Source organism: Talpa occidentalis, unplaced genomic scaffold, assembly GCF_014898055.3.
Source record: "Talpa occidentalis isolate TD23 unplaced genomic scaffold, MPIMG_talOcc4v2.1 talOcc4.16, whole genome shotgun sequence".
NCBI lineage: Eukaryota > Metazoa > Chordata > Mammalia > Eulipotyphla > Talpidae > Talpa > Talpa occidentalis.
The window spans coordinates 85609779-85630049 of NW_023601653.1; the positions used below are offsets into that span (position 1 = coordinate 85609779).

The following is a 20271-nucleotide window of genomic DNA, read 5'->3' on the forward strand; positions in this document are numbered from 1 at the left end:
TATAATAGTTGTTGTTGTTCACTGGCGTCTTTAGGATTTCCTTTAATCATGTCACCTGCAAATTGTAGGATTTTTCTTCCTTTTCACGGGGCTCCTCTTAATCCCCCTCTGGTGTGGCTGCCCTGGCCAGGACTCCCGACCGCCGGCTGGAAGGGGTGAGCGTTGACACCCTTGCCTTGCTCCCGGTCTCGGGACGAGCTTTCAGTCTCGCCCCCGAGGGTGGCAGCCGGCTCGCCTCTCACAGCCTAATTAGGTCGAGGGTTTGTCTTCTAACTGGGTGCCGGTGCCCGTCGGGGGCTGCGAGCGTCCGCGGAGATGGCCGCCTGTCTGTCCGTCCTGCTCCCGTGGGCTGTTCGCTGCGAGCATGTTGTTGGGACTTTTTGTGCCTGCCCCCGGGGATGGCGGGCTGTGGCTTTCTTTCCCTGCGGCGCCCTTGCCTGGCTCTGGAGTCAGGGCGGTCTGGACGTCACAGGCGTGTCGGCGAGTTTCCCGGCTTTTCAGGTTTCCGGCAGTTGCGGAAGGACGGGTGGGCCCCACTCCTGCGGCGTCCGCGGCGCTCACCAGGGAAACTCTCTGGCCTGGGCTTTCGTTTTTTGGAGGCTTCGGTTACTATTTCCATTTCCTAATCGGTCTGTGCGGGGTTTTATTTTTCCCCGACGCGGCCTTGGGGTGTTGTGTGGCTCTGGGGCGTCTCCCGCCGCCTCGGGGCTGTCCAGTCTGAGGCAGGCACCTGTCGTGCTCTCGAGGCCTCTGGTGTTTCTGGTGTACCTGCCGCGGCGCCTCCTGCTTCAGTCTGGTTTTGTGGCCTTTTCTGCCTGTTCCCTTTCCCCGTCGGCTGCCCGATCCGGGCTCCCAGCGTCCTGGGTCTGGCGAATTGCCCCTTTGGCCTCTGTTTCATTCGTTTCTGCTCTAATTTTTATTCTTTTCCTACTGACTTTTGGTTTTGTTTTTCTTCTTTTTCTAGTTCTTTTAGGCGAAGCTTGGATGTCGTGACCGTCCTTGTTCCATCAAGCGGCCGTGTCCTCTAAGCCTCCCGCGGCCGCGGCCCTCTGACGTCCACCCACCCCAGGGCTGCCTCAGCCTCCCTCCATCCCCCACCCGGGGGCCGGCAGCCGCGCCGTCCGTCCTCGCCTCGTGGCCTCCCTCTCCTCTGGGTCGGGTTTTAGTTTCGTGCCACCGTGGCCCAGCCCCGTTACCTCAGCCTCACAGGTCGCCTGAGACCCGTCTCGTGTCCCCGAGTCCACGCTGTCCCTGGGCGGCCCGAGAGCTCCTGAGGAGACGCGCGTGGGGGAGGCTCCGGGCCGTCCTCCAGGCCCGGCTCACCTCAGCCCCGGGGGGCCGCTGTGCCCTCACGCCCCGTGTGGGGCTTCTTGGTCCCTGGTGACTCTCATGTCTCCCGCCAGGCGCGCGAGCCTTTGCCTTCTCTGTGTTGGTGCTGCCGGGTTGCCAAGATGATACTAACGAAGTCGTCCTCGTGTGGCCACCCGTTGACCGTGGCGGGACGCCCACCTTTGACCCCTGCTGCCTTTTTTGACTAGAAGCCTGCTGTGGGCTGGGAGTGGCGCAACTTCTGCCCCTGAAAATTTTCCACTGAGTTTCCACTTTTCTTCCTTCTCTTCAAGTCTGTCTTTGTAGCTTATGTGTAAGGATAACACACGGTGGGTTGCGTTTTGTGACCCCCCGACTCTGCCCTGAACTGGGGGTTCAGTCTGCTGGCATCTGGGGTGATGACCCTGTATGGAGGCCACGGCTGTGTGTTGGTCACCGTTTTCATTGTTGAGTTCGAAGACTTTGTAACGGGGGGATCCCCAGGAAAGGGGGAGGTTCCAGGTTTCCTGCCCCCACTCAAAAGGAGGGTGGAGCAGAGCAGGGAGAAGAAGCTGCAGAGGAGACTGAGAAGGAAGGAGCAGGGTGAGCCAGAAGGAGTCTGGGGGAGGCGCATGGAGCCGAGAGACGCGTGAAGAAGCTGCGCCTGCCTTGTGGTCGTGGACTGGGGGACGCAGATGCGGGTGAGACCCGTGGGGACGGGACAATGGAGGGTTTTTGTCTTGATTTTGATTTTGCTCTTTTCCCTCCAGACTTATCTGGTTGTTTCTGACCCTTTTCTGTGGGTCCCGCTGGAAGATGCCTTAGACTTGTGGCAGCTTTGGGGCCTCGCTCTGGGCCAATCCCGCTTGGGTGGACTTTTACCCACGAGGGGACGGGTCACTTTGGGTGCTTGATTTAGAAACTAGACTCTTTGCCTTTCCTGTGTTGTTTCCTAGTTGTATTAAAGTTCCTTCCCATTAAAGTCTCCTATGTTTTGTGCTGATGCGGTGGATGGCAGAACCCATTTAGAGCAGGCAGGTTTGGGGGGCTGGGCTGCCCCTCCCCCTGCCCTGTAACAACTTCTTTACATATTTTGGATAACAGTGTTTCATCAGATGTGTCTTTCCTTCGACTCTGTGATTACTTTCTCTTTTTTTTTAAATGATTTATTCATATATACAAGAACCGGGGTACAGGCCAGATGTGCGGGAGGGTGAGAGGACTCCCCAGAGACAGAGTGGGGAACAGAACAGGCAGAATGACTGAAACACACTGCTGAGGGGAGCAGTGGGAGTCTGGAGAGGTCTGCTGCACCATGTGGGTCAGGGTTTATTTATTTATTTATTTTTGCTATAGAAAAACTGGGGTGCAGGCCAGAGGGGGGGGTGAGGGGACTCCCCAGAGACAGAGTGGGGAACAGAACAGGCAGGTCCACTGAAATCCACTGCTGAGGGGAGCAGCGGGGAGACAGGAGGGGTCTGCTGTGCCCTGGGGGTCAGCTCCCTCTCCGGGGATCGAACTCAGGCCTTGGCAGTGACAGCCTGAGACTGACCCCTGGCCCCCAGGGAGGCCCCGAGGCTGTATTTGCCTTTGCTCTTTTATCAACCAGGAGCAACTTGTATACATTTAAGGGTGTATTCCCGGCCTTCGTGTGCTGCTCCATTGATCCATTTGTCTGCTGCTTCCCCGGTACCACAGCGTCTTGATGGCTGTAGCTGCAAGTCCTGAAGTTGGGTGGTCGCGGTTCTTGCGCTTTGTCCTCTTTGTCCTGATGACTGTTGTGTGAGTGTGCGTGCTATTGCTTGTCTGTGTAGGCTGTGGGGTGAGTTTGTTGACATTTACAACGTGATTTGCTGCAGTTTGGGCTGCAGTTGCAGCGCCTTGTAAACCAGCTCCGATAGGAAAGGCTCCCCTCCTGCCCCCTCCCCGACGTCACATTTGAAATGACGTTAGGTCTGAAGGACCCCGCAGCGTAATCCACGCTCGCCTTCCCGTTTGCTCGGGTATTTCCTTTGCCGCAGGACGTTTTAAGTGCTTTTGCTGCCTTGTTGCGTGAGGAAGCGACATCCATGTATCCATTTTTATAAATGTCAAACTGAGGTATGAACATCCTGAGTAACAGGACAAAAGTCATGACAAATCTGCCCGAGCCGCGTGGCAGACGGAGGCCTCGGGAGCGGGACGGCGGTGACAGGAGCGGCGGAGGCCGCCGCTGGGCGTCTCCCCGGCCGCGTCCCATCAGAGCGGGCCACGCCGCCCGCAGCCAGGCCGGTGCTCCGGCTGGCAGGAAACCAGCCTTGACCTTTTCATGACTCCCCCTCGCAGCCAGCGTGTCGGCGTCGTCAAGGAACATAATGTGCCTGGGGAAGCTTTTCCTCCTCCCGTTCCCAGCTTTCCTTTCTCCTTCCCCAGCTCCGCGCCGGCCGTGCGTGTGCCTGCAGCGCAGAGCCCGGGGCGTCTCCCGACACAGCCCAGGAAGGCGGGCGGGGCGGGGCGCGCAGCAGCCCAGACGCCTCTCCAGGTGGCCTGACTCGTGGGCGCCAAGGCCGCGCTGGGCGCAGCGAGACGGCTGCCCTTCCCTTGAGCTCTGCTCCCGCGGCCTGTGCTGGTTTTCATAGCCGCTGTGCCGTGTCGTTTTCCAGGGCGACCCCAGCGGGTTTGAAGCGAGCGGCGAGGTTGGCTTTCAGGTGTCCGGCCGCCGCGGGCGTGCGCCCGGAATCACTGCAGCGTCTTTCCCTGACACTCCCTTCGGCAGAGCCAGGGCGGGAGCAGCATCGAAGGAGGTTCTCGCACCCCGTGCACCCCTTAGCCTGGCTGTTCATCCGTTTGTTTCACTCCTTGGGAAAGTGGGTGGGTCCCCAAAGTTGAGGTTCGGGTGTGAACCACAAGCGGCGCATGGCGCCGCCTCCTGCTCCCATCACCCGACACGACCCCGTGAGCCCCCAAGCAGAGGAAGAGAAATGTGTTGAGGGATTTCAAAAAGCTCCCTGCCTCCTGCTCTCCCTGAGCCCCGCCTTGTCCCCTGGGGGAGCCCTGGGTGTCAGCCACCCACGCAGCGGCCCGTTACTCTGCACACCGTGGGGGTGGGTGCTGGTCCTCTGAACCGGCCGTCTGAGGTCAGGTCACTTTCCCGAGTGAGAAGCCAGTGCCCGGGAGTCCCAGGGCCACAGGTGCGAGGGGCGGCGGGAGATCAGCTCGGCAGGTAAGCTGAGCAGCAGACGGCGACTGGTGCTGTCCCAGGGGCGCGGAACCCCCACGCACAGGACCCCAGCCCTGCCCGCGGCCTCGGGAAGGCGCTGATCCCGGCGTCAGAGCGGCCCGCGCTGGAGTGGCCGCGTGTACCAGCTTCCGTGCAGCAGGAGCCCTGGAGACATCATCACCTCTGTGTGGGCGCGGGTGGCCTCAGGCTAAACACAGAGCAGGGCGAGTGTGTGTTTCTATGTGCACCCATGTGCACGCACGCGCGCACACACACTCAGGGTGGATTGCTGTCACGCTTGGAAAGCCCTGTTCTGTGGCTTGGAAAGGCCTGTTTTGTGCCGCAGGGATTTGAGAAGCCTGGGAGCAGCCGAGACTCCAGCTCCCCTGCCCCTGCGCCTCAGGCCGCCACCGGCGGGAGGGCAGCCCAGGCCCCAGCCCGGCCAGAGGCGTGATGGGGGCGGGGGAGCTGGGGGTCAGCCCCCCTGTGCGGGGCTGGAGCGGGCCCAGGTCCATCCTGAGCGCAGCATGGGGGGGTGAGGGCAGGTCGCGTGTGGGGTCACAGGCTCCGGGGCCTCGCGGACCGGGCGCCCTGGGGCGAGCGAAGCCGCAGCCGCTCCCGTGAGCCGCGCTGTGAACGGCTGCCATCGCGGAAGGGTGACAGGCAGTAATTTATTCTTTTATGGAAAAGCTCCGTCTTTCTCACTCCTGTAATTTTTTATTCATATGGTTTGTAAGACATTAATTAATTTCTGCAGCATTTAATTACCGTGGAGGGGAGGGCTCTGTCGCTCCTGGCTGGCGGCGGGCTCAGGCAGCCCTGACGGTGCCGGCTCGCGCCGTCTTTCTCCGAGTGACGGGACAGTCCCAGGCCCCACGCCCGGCGGGTACTCAGGGCAGAAATCGCAGGCAGGGGCGGCACAGCGTGACCCCGCGAGCCACCAGCCCTCCTGCTCCCCCGGACAGCGAGGGACTGGGGGGTGGGGTCGGCCTTGGTGGTGACTGAGGGTCTTCAGACACCGCTGCAGGGGCCCAGGGGGCCGGGAGGGGAGGGCGCAGCTCTGGAGGGGGCGGGAGAGCGGGGGTCCTCCAGGCCCACCGTGAGAGGCTGCTGCCCTGCTGTCACGGGGTGGGGGGGGGCAGTCTCTGCCTTGACATGAACAAATCTTGGCACAGAAACTCCCTCCCCTCCCATGAGATTCGGGGGGTCCTCCTGACGGGACACAACCACCTCCCCACAGCCCAGGCCTGTGCCCCAGGGCCTGAGGCCTCTGGTCTAAGGTGACTCCTCAGTGACCACAGGGCCTTGTCACGAGCCAGGTCCACTCAGCGGCCTCCCCGGCCCAGACCTACGACGGGCCTCGTGGTCACCTGTCTCCCAAGACCACACACGTCTGCAGCCTCCTCGGGGCTGGGGCTCAGGTGGACTTGGGAGCTGCCAGCTGAGAGGGGAGTGACCGTGCCAGCCCCTGTGGAGCCCCGTAGTGCCCCTGGGTGACACGACTCCTCACGGGCAGAAGCGTGGTCAGCAGACCTCACCGGCCCCGGGGGCGGAGCATCTCTGGACACCGCCCGCAGTGCAGCCACACCGCCTCTTCCTGCTCGCCTCGCGCCGACCCTGAACTCTGTTTCCCGCATGTCGTGGAGAGTGTGAGCAGCGGCAAGGCCCGTGCCCCTTCCCCTCCTGCCCTGAGGCCTCCTGAGGCATCCCCTCCGCGTAGGGGGGAACAGAGGTCGGCGCTCCCTGCACCCCGCTCCAGGCCTGCCGTGGAAGCTTGCAGAATGAATTCATGGAATTGTTTTCAATTTTATTTGCTAATTGACTGAGTTTATTGTTCAATATATATTTTTAAAAGATTTATTTATGCTACGCGTCTCAGTCTGGGGATCCATTTTTGCTTGTTGACAAGGAAGGTGAATTCAGACACGTCCCCTTCATTGTCCTTCGTGATTACCTACAATGAAAACATAACTTTTAAAGATTTAAACCAAATTGATTTTCCGGGTAGGCTCAACCGATTTTCCTGCTTAATTATGCTAGAGAAGAAGAACGTCCTGACGAGAATGCATTTCGGTTACCTGCCTCTCAGTTTCTTATTCAGGCAGTTGAAACGAAGCTGTGTCATCGGTGTGAGCGTCCAGATTGGAACTGTGAGAAAATTAAATCTGAGAAGAATCTGTCGTCACCTTTCACCGCTTATGCTTTCCGACGCGGGCCGGCTTGCGCGGTGACTGGAAGTAACGCTGGGTTGGTGGACAGAGAAGGCTGACGCAGAGCAGGGGCCTTTCCCGGGGGCCGGAGCCGGGCACCCTGGGCCCCGCTGGCCCCGGTCTGAGGGGCAATGGGAGGGCCTGGTTTCCTGAGAGCTGGCTTGGTTCTGGAAGGCTCCACAGAGGCTGGCCTGGACCCCCTGGGGCAGAGCCCGTGATGGCCCCTCAGGGGCGGGAGGAGGCCTGCCCTCCGGGAAGCGGTGTCAGGTTTTCCTTCCCTCGGATTGCAAGCTGAGCAGACGGGTCTGGTCCGGCCAGCGTCAGCCCGTCAGCCTGGAGGGCTGAGGAAAGACCCAAGGGTGGGTGTTCCTCGGGGCTGGCCTGCTGGGAGGCCCCAGGGTGGTCACTCCAGTGGCCAAGGCAGGGGCTGCGGGAGGGAGGTGGGGAGCCCAGAGGCCCCCAGGCCGCGATCACGCCTGGAAGCCGAAGGTCTGACTATGACCGAGGGTGCTCCATTTACTCCAGAGCCAGAGCAAGAACTGCCGCCCCCCAGACGCCGAGGCTGGCGTCCCTGGTCACAGGCCGCGGCTGGGAGGGAGGACACGGCCGTCCTTGCAGTGAGGGTGCAGTTGCTCCGCCGGCCGCCAGCCTTTGCCCAGCTCGAGCTCCTTCCGCTCCCGAGTCCCCTGGCCTGGAGGTGCAGGCACCGCACCTGCAGAGACTGTGGGTGCCCCGACTTCTGCAGGATGCAGGGGGGACTCTGATGGCCTTCCTGAGCCGGGTCCTGGGGTCAGGGTGGACAGGGGCCGGGGGAGAGGGCGCTCACCCGCCCTGTGGGCTGCGGCTCTCGTGCTTACACAGAGAAATACAGGCAGGAAAAAGATATACAACCCCCTTTTAGAAGTTTTCTTTCAAATGATTGTCTTGGAAGTGAAAGCTTGCCCTCTGGGCATTTCACAGTTGGATTTCGAATTCAGCGGTGATGACTCTGGGGCTTGGCTAGGTCGCCCCGGGACACGCCCTCCTGACACGGTTTGGTGACGTGTTGCCTCTTGAGTTCGAGGCCATGAGAATTATTTCACATTTTGGGTCTGCTTCAGGGAGAAACGAAAATTTAAAGTTGGCGACAAGCTTCATGCAGCTCTTATTTGGTCACCGGTCATGAGAGCTCATGCCCCGGCCCCGTCCCCAGCCCTGCTCAGGCTCCGTCTTCACCCGCCGTGCCCTGTCCAGTCTCGGGTGTCGGCGTGATGTTGTGTGTAATTTGCATGTTGAAAAATAATGACTGGTTAATTTATGACAGCAAATAATAATATAAAAACGGGAGGAAGCAGAGCCGGGAGGGCGAACGCCTCACAGCCCCGGGAAGATAGCCGACAGCACAGGTCAAAAATAACCACTGAACCTGGCTGTCCGGCATCCACCGGGACACGACGTGCAACGTCCACTGGACATTAAAGAGCTGTGAGGCGTCAGAAGACCTGCGGTGAGGTGGACATGCAGCTATCATCACCCTATAAAAATTATTTATTACACGTCAGTGTCATTAAATACACACATTTGCGTAGTGTGCAGTCTCGCTATCTGTAGCAACCATCATATTGGCTGACTGGAAAGCCAGAGCAGGGAGACTCAAGGGTCCAGGTCATTCCAGCCTCCACGGGACCACAGGGTCTTCGGCTGCTGAAGGGCCCGCAGTCGCCCTGCACGGGACACACCAGGCCAAGTCGTGGATAGTCTCAGCCCCAGAGCGTGGCTCCGGCGTGACTCGGGGCTCGGGGCCCCCTTGGGCGGCCACTGGGCTGGGTGCTGATGGCGCCGCCTCCCCCGCAGCCCCGCAGCTCGGCTCTGACCGTGGCGGGCATTTGTGCCGAGAGCACCCACGCGCAGCTGGCCTCTGGGCCGCCCGTGTCCTCCGCCCGGCCCGGCCGGGCCCTCCATGCGGGGCCGCCGTGTACAGGGACGCGGGATGGCGCCGCCAGAGCACGAGCCTGGCTGCTGCGGGCGCGGGGCTGCAAGGGGAGGGGGGCTGGGCGCCCCCGCAGACGCTGCTCCTCTGTGGCCCAGAGGGTTGAAGCGACTTTCTGGTTCGTTTACATACACCCCCCCCCCAACCCCGCTCTCTCTCTCACGAGTTGTCTGGCCTCCGTCCCGGCATTCGGCCCACTGCAAAGTTTCGTATTCGTGTGTGAGACGCACACGCCCTGCGCGCGGGCCCTCGCTCCTGTCTGCTCCTGTATCAGGCGGGCACTCTGATGGGGGAGCTCGGCGGGTGGCCGGGTGGGGTGGCTGAGCCTGCCCCGTCTCCCCTGGAAGCAGCCTGGCCCTCTCAGGCTCTGGGCGTGCTGGCTCCCGCCTGGTTCTTAGCCCGGCCGTCACACACCGTCCAAGTTCTTCCTCCACCACAGAAACGAGGCGATGAATCAAACAATTGTTCAGACAAAACGTTTTAAACAAACTGTTTAGAAGACACGGTGGGTGTAGGCCCAGCTCAGCGCACTGCTGTCCATCTGTAAGGCGCTGGCGCGTGATGAATAGTCGTATCTTCCCCCAAACACATTTAGTCGAAAATGTGATTTACTCGCAAATGACAGCACGGTTAATTGTGTAAACACAGCAGCGCTAAAATTAAGAACATTCAAGATGTAAACAAAGAAAAATGAAAACACAGGAGAAACCAAATGAGTGTTTTGTTCCAAATGTGTTTGTGTAACTTGCTTCCAAAATATATTCTTTTTTTTTTTAAGATTTATTTTTTATTTATACAATAGCTGGGGTACAGGCCAGAGGCGCGGGAGGGTGAGAGGATTCACCAGAGACAGAGCGGGGAGCAGAACAGGCAGACGAACCGAAGACACTGCTGAAGGGAGCAGCGGGAGACAGGAGAGGCCTGCTGCTCCATGTGGGAATCTCCCCGGCCGGCCAGGGATCGAACCTGCGCTGCAGAGGCTGAAGACAGCTTCACAGTGCTGTGCTCCACCTGATGCGCCACCAGGGAGGCCTCCAAAATATATTTTCATGAAAAACCGACGGTCTAATTGTATCTGAAGAACCGTGCTCAGCTGTTCACAGAAGCTTGTGTGAAGTCTGCCCTTCTGCACCCCTCTCTGCCCTGGCTCCTATTTCTTCCTCTAAAAAAAGCTCCAGCAAGTGTAGTTTCGCAATCTCTAAAATATCCTCCCCTGCCTAGTCTTCACCAGCGTCCACCCTCCACCTCTGTCCACTCTCAAGTCTACGAGAGTTCTCCATGCCTGCATCTCCTCCAGCTCGTGCACAGCAACCTTCCTGCCCCCGGGGCTCTGTTCCCTGATCACACCCCAGTGGGCTTCATCTAGATGCTCCAGCTGCTCCCCTGCAGCCCTGGCGTCCCCCCGACCTCCATCACAAGCCGCCGGTCACCCTGGACCCCGCGCATCTCTGTATCTGTATCAGGACTGGACGACCATCCGTCATGTCACTGTGCATCCCAGAGCAACGGGAGGAAACAAAGATGAGGTGTGGGTGTGGACACGCTCCCACGTCCGGTTTCCAAGAAGAGAAGTGATGCAGCGAACTTGGCTGCCGAAGCGAGCATGATAGCACAGCAGCTGACGCCACCTTCACACCATGTTTAAACCCACAGAAGACGACCTTTTTGTTATCTGTAATTTTGAAAAAGTAGAAACAAATGCCCAGCAAAAGGTCATGATTCAGAAATTTATGAAATTCAAACTCGATGGAGTATTACTATGTCATTAAAAAGGTTTATGGAAAAATAATAACAAAAAAATCGCTGAAACGACTTATATTTTGATAAAGCCTGAAGACCTGGTCAGCTGTCCACTGGAGGTCCACCGAGGCCGGGCACAAAGCACAGAGGAGCCTCAGGAGACGGGCAGGACTCAGGGCACAGGGCCGGAAGTCTTCTGGGAGGGACAGCCTGGCTGGGCAACTGCAGTGAGTGCCCGCGCTCACACACATACCACACACCACACACACCACACACACCCCACACACCCCACATACCACACACACACACCCCACCACAGCACACACACCCTACACACACACATACAGCCCACACACACTAATCATATGAAAGGCTGCACTGTGGCCTCTCACCTGCACGTGAGTCATGGCTGCGGCTCCTACACCTGCTGAGCTGGAGAGACAGATCAGACACTTAATTTCATGTCTGAAAAACAGGGTTTGCAAAGGGTTTATAAAAATGTTAAAAATGATTATGGGGCAATTTAGTATAAAAACGGTTAAGAAACAAAACTCAACTCACAATTTTAGAGGATTCAGGAGCTGGCAGACCCCTGGCCCCTGCCGCGCGGGCAGGATGGGGTCTCGGACAGCCGAGGGCAGGACGCCGGCGTGCGGGCAGGGCGTGCAGGCGCTCCCGGGCCCGGGGACCCCAGGGGACCCCAGGTTCCTTGGTGGGGGGTTGCTTCCCGCAGAGGTTGAGCTGCGGGGTCTTGGCCTGGGTGGAGACTCCACTTGGGGACGATTTTTCTCATGTTCAACAACACAACGGTGCCCGCCGCGTGGGGGGGACTTGGCGGCGAGGGTGGCCAAGGCTGGGTGATCGGCCCAAAAGTTGGGGCGCAAGTGCCCAAAACAGTTTCGCTAGTGAAAAGATCGCGGCGTCTGCGCCAGGTACCGCCTGTGAGGACGCCCCTCCCGCCCGTCCTGCCCGCGCTGGCCCTCCCCACCCCGCGACCCCCTCCCCCGCCTCGGCCCTGCCGCCCGCCTGCCCTGCCCCTCCTGCCCCTCCTGCCCCTCCCCCGCTGGCCCTCCCCCCGTGCCCCCCTCCCCACCCGCCTCGGCCCTGCCGCCCGCCTGCCCTGCCCCTCCCGGCCCTCCTGCCCCTCCTGCCCCCCCCCGGCCCCGCGGCCTGCGCTCGGGGCCGCAGTGGACGCCAGTGGACGCCGGGCGCCGGCGCTGCGCGGGATCCGGGCCGAGGCGCGCTCTGGGGCCCGCTGTGCTGCCGTGGGGTGAGGCCGCTGCCTGCCCCGTCCCTCCGGGGCGCCCAGCGGGTCGGGACATCTCCCCGGAGACGCTCCGGGGCCTTGGCCACAGGGGGGGCAGCCGCGGTGGGGGGCGGCCCGGCCGGCCGGCGGGTGGGCGGGCGCGGCCTGCTCCTCCCCAGGCCCCCCGCGCCCCACACGGCCGCCTCCTGTCAGCCGGCCGGACCCCGCGGCGCCCGGTGACCGCCCTGAGCCGTCACTTCCGGGCGCTCCCTGGAAAAGTCTGGAAGGACGACGGCCCCTCCCCCCGGGAGCGCCCGCGGGAGACGAGCGAGCTGCCCGCCGGGCCCTGGCGGCCGGGCCTGGACGCCCTTTACCGAACATGGACGCGCCCCGCGGCTGGAGGCCCCGGAGACGGTGGAGCCGCGCAGGCCCGCGCGGAGCGGACGGAAGGCGAGGACAGCTGAGGGGCGCCCGGGCCTCGCGTCTTCACAGCTCAAGCGAAATTGGTATGTTGTGCTTTCAATTAATTACAGCGTTTAACGTCCCTTCAGGGAAAATTCAGTTACCACTTTACAGAAAGTGTGTGATTAAACTGTCCCGAGCAACTATCTTTATGTTATATGAGTCAGTGAGAAAGCAATCTGGACACTTCTGGATAAAAATGGCAAATTAAAGCCCTTTCTACCCCCTCCCTTCTGAATCCGACAGAAAGTGGCAAAAAAAAAAGTCCACATAGACGCCTCAGTTTTTAATGAAAGTAGGAAATAGCTGCAATTCCTTGAGTTAATATGAGAAATAAAATTCACACCAAATCTAGAGAAAACTTGAAAGCAGCGTCCTGCTGCCTGAGGTGTCCCCCAGCTGCGCTCAAGAGGCCTCCTGGAGACTCCGGCTTGGAAAACCGGAGAGTACCAGCCGCGAGCCCAAGAGGCTGGTGTGGCCCATGGGAGGCCCATGGCACCCCCGGAGCCCCTACGCCCCAGGTCGCCTCAGAGATCCTGGGGGGGCCCAGGTGGCCCTTCGCCATCATGAGGACACCAGTAGGTGCAGCAAAAAATTAGAGGGCCCTGCTTCCAGGGTGCATTTTCCTAATCCTCGCCCCTCCGTTTTCCTGTAAACATGAAGACACAGTTATTTTCTGTCAAGGAAAGAAATGGAGACTATAACACGCGCAGCTCCTGGAGAAAACACCTAATCATGAAATTGTCCCGACGAAAGACAGAGAAGTCGTTGTGAAGGTTGGTGGTGAATGTGGAGTCTGTAGAACTAGAAGATGGAGGACCTTACAATGTAGGTCACACAAATTGGAATGTACACTGTGAGGATGGAAGTCTGAAAAATCTAGAATACTACTTTTCTTTTTTAAAGATTTATTTATTTATTTATTTATGCAAGCACTGGGTACAGTGAGAGAATTCACCAGAGCCAGAGCGGGGAACAGAATAGGCAGACTGACGAAATACACTGCTGAGGGGAGCAGCGCGCGGCAGGAGAGGTCTGCGCGCCATGTGGGACCCTGGACGGTGGCCGGGGATTGAACTGGTGCTGCAGAGGCTGTGGGCAGCTTTGCAGCCCAGCGTTCAACCACTGCACCACCAGGGGAGGCCCAAGAATACTACTTTCCTTATGTCTCTGTGACATACACGAGGACAAAACATACTATTTGAATGTAAAATAATCAAGCTAATAGAAGTTAAAACGAAAAAAATTCCAACAGTAAAATCAGATTATAAAGTGATTATTTCTGAAAGAAAGCGTGGACATACAACATAAAAAGACAATAAACCACATGGGGAAAACATTGAATATGAAAAAATATGAGAAATAAAAAAAACATGGAAATCTAAATACAATGGTGAAAATATAACATTTAATGAGACGATATAAAGCTAAAATATATCTGTCAATTCTATAAATATAAAATAAAAACATCCTCTTTGCATTCAGAAAATAAAAATACGCATAAGTGGATATGTGTGTAAAGAAGGTGATTCAGCTGTAAAATAGACAACAAGACAAAAACAATTCTAAAAACCAGGTAAAATGGACAGTTTTAATGATGCATGATTCATATTAGGCAAAATTAAAGCTTTAAAGTACTAAGGATGCAATTTTACAAGAAATTAGGATATTAAATAACTGCCACGTAAATGGAATAATTTTTGAAAAATTAATGTACAATAAATATTTCCATGGAACATGGTACTAAAGAAGGGTGAATTTAAACACATCACTGGAGAGTTTTACATACACTAGAGAACTATTTGAATATTATTAAGAATCTATAAAAAGATAATTATAACTAAAAATCTTCAATATGTAAAAAATTCACTTCCTTGAAAATTAAGAATGCCTTTCCCTTTCATATGCTGATAGAATATATGTCATAACTTTACAAAAAAAAAACAGAAATCCGTGGTACAGAGGGGTATGAGTAAATGTCTCTGAAGAAATAAATGTAGAAAAAGGAATGTCTGAGAAGTGTGTCAGGAGCCGGAAATATCTGAAGAGACTAGAAACAAAAGGATAAAGAGAAAAGAGAGGGGAGGGGAGAAAAGAGGAAAGATTCTGAAGAGAAATGTCAAGGGTGAGATAAATGAAGACAAATATCTGAGGAGAAAGTCTATGCAGAAACATTTAAGAGGAGAAAAGTATATGAGGAGAGAATTCTGTCAAGAAAAAGCCTATGAGGTTAAAAGTCTGTGAAGACAGTCTGAGAAGAAAATTTGATGAGGAATAAGATCTTGAAGATAAAACCTGAGGAGAAAAGTCTCTGAGGTAGAGAAAGCCTTGGAGGAAAGTATTCTGTGAGAAGAAAACTGTGAAAAGAAAATGCCTGTGGGGGGGGGAATCTATGTGGGCAGTATCCTTTGAGGGGAAAAGTCTGTGAGGAGATAAGTCTGAGAGTAAAATATATGATGAGAAAAATCTCTGAGGAAAAAGTATGTGAGAAGGAAAGTCAATAGAGTCTGAAAATTGTAGTGTTAGGGGGAAAGGATGTCCTGAGCAAACTCCATACAGGCATTGTGGACTGCACCTCCACTCCTTCAAGACACTGGGAGCTACAAATCCCATGATCCCCAAAGGGAAGGTTTCGAGGACCTGAGGGCAGAGTTAAGCAACTAGGCTCTCGGTTCAAGTATTTAACTGGCGGTGTGGCTGGGGATCGCCTTCTTGGCCACGCGGCGTGCTAGGTTTTTTGCCAGCTCGGTGGGTCATTGGGATTCCAGGTAAGTGGAACGGGTAGGACGTTATGAACTTAGCTCCCCCTTTTTCTCCCTGAGTTACTCATTTCCGCGTTTCCCCTTCCCTTGTAAATAAACTTGTATCAACCTTTTGTGTATGTCTGCAGTTTAGCATTAATAAGTCCTCTTTAAGTGTGTGGATGAGGGCCCACAGTCAGGCAACCCGTTTTATATTGGGGTTGCTCTGTAACACTAGGAGAAAATCAGAAAATTCCATGAGTAAAAATGTTTATGAGAGAATTCTGTGAGAAAAGAAAATATGTCTTGAGGAAAAAAGTAGGACAGAAAAGAATGGGAGAAAAGCATGAGAATTCTATGAGAAAAAGGCCTATGAGGATAAAATCTGTAATGACGAAAGTCTGAGAAGAAAAGTTTGAGGACTAATATCTGAAGATAAAAGCCTTAGAGAATAAAATTCTTCGAGGATAAGTCTCTAAGGAGAAAATCTTTGCGGAGATAAGTGGGAGGAGGAAACTTTAGGAGAAAGTCTGAGGAGAAAATTCTATGTGGAGAGAATTCTGTGAAGAGAAAATGTATGATGAGAACAATCTGTGAGGAAAATCTCACAAGGAAGAAATTCTATGAGGAGAAAAGTCTGTGAAAATAAAGTCTGAGTCAAGATTTCTCTGAGGAAAAGGCTTTCATCAAGTAAAATCTATGAGGAGAAAAATCTCGGTGTAGAAAGGAAGAAATTTCTGGGCCTCCCCAGTAGCACAGCGGGTTGAGCGCCACACTGTGAAGCTGTCTGCAGCCTCTGCAGTGCTGGTTTGAGCCCAGCTGGCAGCAGGGCAACCCACATGGCAGGGCAGACCCCTTCTGTCTCGCCCGCTGCTTCCAGCAGTGTCTTCGGCCGTCTGCCTGTTCTGTTTCCCGCTCTGTCTTTGGTGAATTCTCTCACCCTGGCGTGCCTCTGACCTGTACCCCAGCGCTTGTATAAATAAATCTTAAAAAAAAAAAAAGAAGAAATTTCTGAGGAGTAAAGCATATCAGGATAAAATATAACAGAAAAGTTTGAGGACATAATGACAACAGACCACGTTCACTTCTGTTAAATTTTTATTATGAAATTCCAGGCATAAAGGTAGGATTATATGTGGAAACTCACTGTCCATGCGTCATCTTCAACAATCACCAATAATTGATAACCAAGTGTCAAAAATTGAGTCTCGTCTCATCTCTGTTCCCAACACTCCCTGTTGCTGGCTTTTTATTTATTGGCCTTTTTGAGGTGTATGCTCTGCATGCCGTAAGATTCACCCATTTTGAGGTGATGTTGTCACTGAGTTTGTAGCGCTGCACGCCCCTGTGACAATCCAGTCGACAAGAATCTACATTAACCCAAAAGTGTCTCACACCTGTGCGTGCTCAGTTCCAGACTTCTGGGTTCACTTACCTGTTTCCGTCTGTAGATTTGCCTTTCCTGACATTTGCTGGCAGCGCCATCATAAAGTCTGTAGCCTTTGCACGTCCCAGTGCATTTTAAGCTGATACCTGTTAGCCTGACTCCTACAGCAGAACTCACAACATGGCGGGTGCAACACGACTTGGCCGAGGTAAGCTCACAGGGAGGCAGTGGAGCAGAATAGCTCGGGGAATCAGCACCGCCCTGTAAAGCAGTGTGGATAACCCACAGGGAAGATGGAACCGGGGCCAGCATTTCCAGACAGATGGAGTGAGGACGGGACGGAAGCTGGGCTGGACCTGGGTTGGGTCTGGTGGCCACCCGCAGAGTCCCGAGTTGGGTGGAAGAGATTGAAGGCAGGGTGGGGTGGAAGCACCGGCAGGAACCAGGCGCATACCTGGACGCCTTCTGGAAGGGAGGGGCAGCGTGGGGGTGCCAACCAGACCTCCTTCTCTCAGGCCCTGCTATGTCCAGGATGGAGGGCGTCTGACATGAGCGAGCCTGTCTGTGTGGAAGTAGGGCAGGAAGACACGGCTGATTGGAGCTGGCGCCCGAGCAGGGCCTCGCCCAGGTCTCTGCGGTGTGCGTGAAGCACAGGCAGGTGAGTGACCGGGTCAGGACGTGGTGGCTCCGTCTGGGGGGTGCATGGGCAGGTCTAGTTATAGGTTCTGACACCAGGATGAACAAGCCGCATCGCATTAGCATCCTCGGAGCCGAATCTGGGTCACGGCCTAGAAACGGCTTCCGGGCTCTTCCTGTCAGTCTTGGGAGGGGCTGGAGGCCTGAGACCCCCTGTGTTGGGGCCAGTTACAGTCCCTGAGGCTGGGCATCTCCCCCAGGGGGAAGTGTGGTCCCATCCAGGCACCACGTGCCCGCATTGCATGGTGATTACTGCCCGGCTCCTGGGGGCCGGGCTCGAGGGTTGAGCAGAGACTCGGGAGGGGCTGCCTGCCGTCTCCGGCTCGCGGTCCTGGTGGCGCCGGGGGCTGCTCGAGTCACCTCGTGCCTCGCCTCCTCCATAGCAACGCTGGGCCTCCAAAGGGCCTGGGCAGCGGCCAGCAGAGCAGGCCGCAGGGGCGCCCTTTCCACATGGAGGCGAGGCGGCGAGCTGGTTACCTGGCGCCTGTGGCCCACCCAGGTGGAGGTGAAATACGTTCTGCCATGGGACAGCCTGAGCGCTCTAGAAAGCCCCAGGGGGATGAACAAAAGGTGCCGTCAGGAAACACAAGACAAGGCGGCGCCTCCTTCCTAGCCTTTAGAGTCGAGTCCAGCAGGAGCTTAGTTCCTGCCAGGCCGGAGAAGTCGTGAGGGGGGAAGCACTTGCTTCTTAGGTAGCGTTTTCCGCTTTGTTTCCTGAGTACCCGCAGAGAGGGTGTGCTCGGCGGAAAAGCTGGATTCCCAGTGGTTGGCTCCGTTGCCTTCAGCATCACAGCCCCCTTCCGTGGGGGCCCGGCTGGCCCCTGCCCTGCGTTCACCGGGCACCAGCACGGGGCCGGCCCTCGGGCCCTCCCCCCCCCCCCCCCCAGGCTCCGACTCGACCCGACTCAGCGTTGGGAATGACGTTCTGAAGTCACTCGACGTGACGGTGTTTGTGTTGAGTTTTCACACCGTTACTAGCAACACCCGAAGGTTCGGGCGGGAATTGATCAGACTCAGAGAACGTCAGGTCTCCTGAGGACCTCGGGGGAGAAATTGCACAAACACTGTCGTACTCTCTGTCGAGTGGTTTCCAGCCTCCGTGCGACGGACATTGCTCACACACCCCAAAGGAGAGGCAGGGGCTGCGGGGGTTTCCTCTCTCCTGTGCGACAGACGAGTCTGACTCCTTTCGATGATGGAAAGTCGCTTCTTCCGAAACACAGCGTTGCAGGAGCCACATCCTCCGAGGGGATCGCGGGGTGTTCCCGTTCTGTGGCTGCGTGTTCTTCCTTTGCCCCTTTTACGTAACACCACCAGTGTAATCTGAAATATTTATGATAGTATAAAAGTACAAATGACAGGGGAATAAACAGCTGTTTCTCTGCTATTCTCAGATCCAGGATGGCCCGGCTTCCCGGACGGAGCGCCTGGTTCTGCTGCTCAGCCACAGCCAGCCACGCCCGGACCTGCAGAGGTGCTGTTCCTTTCCTCATTCTCTTACGACGCAAGTGTTTGTTCATTGCCTCTTTGTATGTGCGGAGCATGTGGTCGCGGCCTTTTTAATCTTTTGACCTGCACTTTTTTGCTCAGTGTAGCATGTCCCAGCAGCAGGTGTGTTCACCGGCTAAGGTCCATGCCGTTCGCGTTCACTGCTGGACGGTACTCTCGGTTGCGAATATACGGAATGCGTTGAAAGATGAAGGAAGAAGTTGTGAGCACTCCATGGCACGTGTCACACTTTGGACCCTGTAACCAGGCCCACGTGTGATTCCCAAGAACATCTCGTGAGAATGTCTGTGGAGCAGTCAGCTCGGTTCCCAGCACCGCTGGCCACGCTGGCCTTGGTAACGTCAGCCCTGAGCTTTCTCCCAAAACAGTTCCTCCAAGGGTGCCTTGTTCTGGCTTTAAATTGCAAAGATCTTACCACAAGCGAGTTTCTTGCTTGCTTGTTTGTTCACCCTCCGCGATGCCGCCTTGGGTGGGTCGTGACGCTGTCTCTTCCTGACGGGCTTTGTGTGATGAATATACGGATAAAATTATTTGTGGGCGCTGGCTGTCAGCCGGCAGCATCCGCTCTGTCTTGATGCTGCTGCTTCAGTTTGTTCTGTGCTTGACGTCCTCGCGTTGGGCGTGTGTGTGGTGGGCAGTTCTGTGCGTGGGCCGGGCGGGCTGCAGGCGGCCTCTGTCCACGTGTGGCTCTGGTGCACCTGTGCTGGTCCAGGGGGTGCTTCTGGGGCAGTGGCCTGGGGGGTAGGTGCCCTCACGTGCTGGGACCCGCTTTGTCCAGGGTGTCTTTGGTAGTGCTAGAGGCCGGCTTTGGTCAGACGCGTGTTCTGCGCAGCAGAAGGGGTGTGACTGCCCCAGGCCACGGGGGCCCCCGCTGGAGGAATCTGCCCCACTGGACTGTGGGTCCCTCCAGAGCCATGTTGATCTTTGCTCGCTAGGACTTTGGTGAGGTTTTTGTGTCTGTGATTGGAGATTTGGGCCTACGGTTTTCTATCAGGTGTTCTCTGTGCTCTGGGAGTCAGATGATCTTGGCCTCATAAAATGGTTTCCTCCCCAGAGACAGAGCGGGGAGCAGAATAGGCGGATCCACTGAAACACACTGCTGAGGGGAGCAGCGGGGAGACAGGAGATGCGCCCTGTGGGTCGCTCCCTGGCCGGGATCGCACTTAGGCCGCGGCGGTGACAGCCTGAGACTGGCCCCTGAGCCGACGGGGAAGCCCCATCTTTACTCTTCCTCACGATGGTTTTGCCACAGACTTTCTCAAAGTGCTTTATGTTGACATAACTGAGGGGACCGCGCGCCTACGTTTTCACACACACAAAAAATAATGACAGGACACGGAACTGTCAGGAGGAGCAAATGCGTTGAAGAGCGACGTACCTCAGGCTCTGCCTGGCGCACGCACTTATTATCCTGTCAGACGGAGATGACGCTTCCCTGTGAGCAGTAAACGCTTCTCCTGGCTGAGTCCATGGGGTCAGGCGGGCGTGTGATGAGCAGCGTCTTGTCTCTGAGGCGCGTGCGGCCGTGGGGGGTGGGGGGAGCTTGAGGGGTGGGGCGTGGAGGGCGGCTGAGGCTGCCCAGGGTGCTGGGCTCTGACCGGACTCCGGCCGCAGCCGCCTGGACCCTGTCACCTGGGCTGGGCCCGGGCCTGCCCCGCCGACCGCGCGCAAGCTGTTGCACCGTCGCTCTCTCCAAGGGGCTGGCGCAGCGCGGCCGGCCCCCCGGCACCCCTGTGCTCGGGGCACTGGCCACTCGCTGCCGCCTTCATCGTCATCCGAGGCCGGGCCTCTCCCGGGAGGGACT

The 20271-nt window shown here is 56.6% G+C and overlaps 2 long non-coding RNA genes across 2 annotated transcripts; one reads left to right on the top strand and one right to left on the bottom strand.

Moving 5' to 3' along the window:
• Window positions 1-9480: 9480 nt before the first annotated feature.
• On the bottom strand, window positions 9481-11075 carry LOC129146017 (uncharacterized). The gene is made up of 3 exons (XR_008552327.1): window positions 10988-11075; window positions 10525-10891; window positions 9481-10358 (listed from the first exon to the last, which is right to left on the bottom strand). It is a non-coding gene; the product is annotated as an uncharacterized LOC129146017 (long non-coding RNA).
• A 1008-nt stretch (window positions 11076-12083) lies between these two features.
• On the top strand, window positions 12084-19223 carry LOC119248128 (uncharacterized). Its single transcript, XR_005125866.2, has 4 exons — window positions 12084-12178; window positions 16327-16470; window positions 16778-16920; window positions 18353-19223. It is a non-coding gene; the product is annotated as an uncharacterized LOC119248128 (long non-coding RNA).
• The last annotated feature ends 1048 nt before the right edge of the window (window positions 19224-20271 follow it).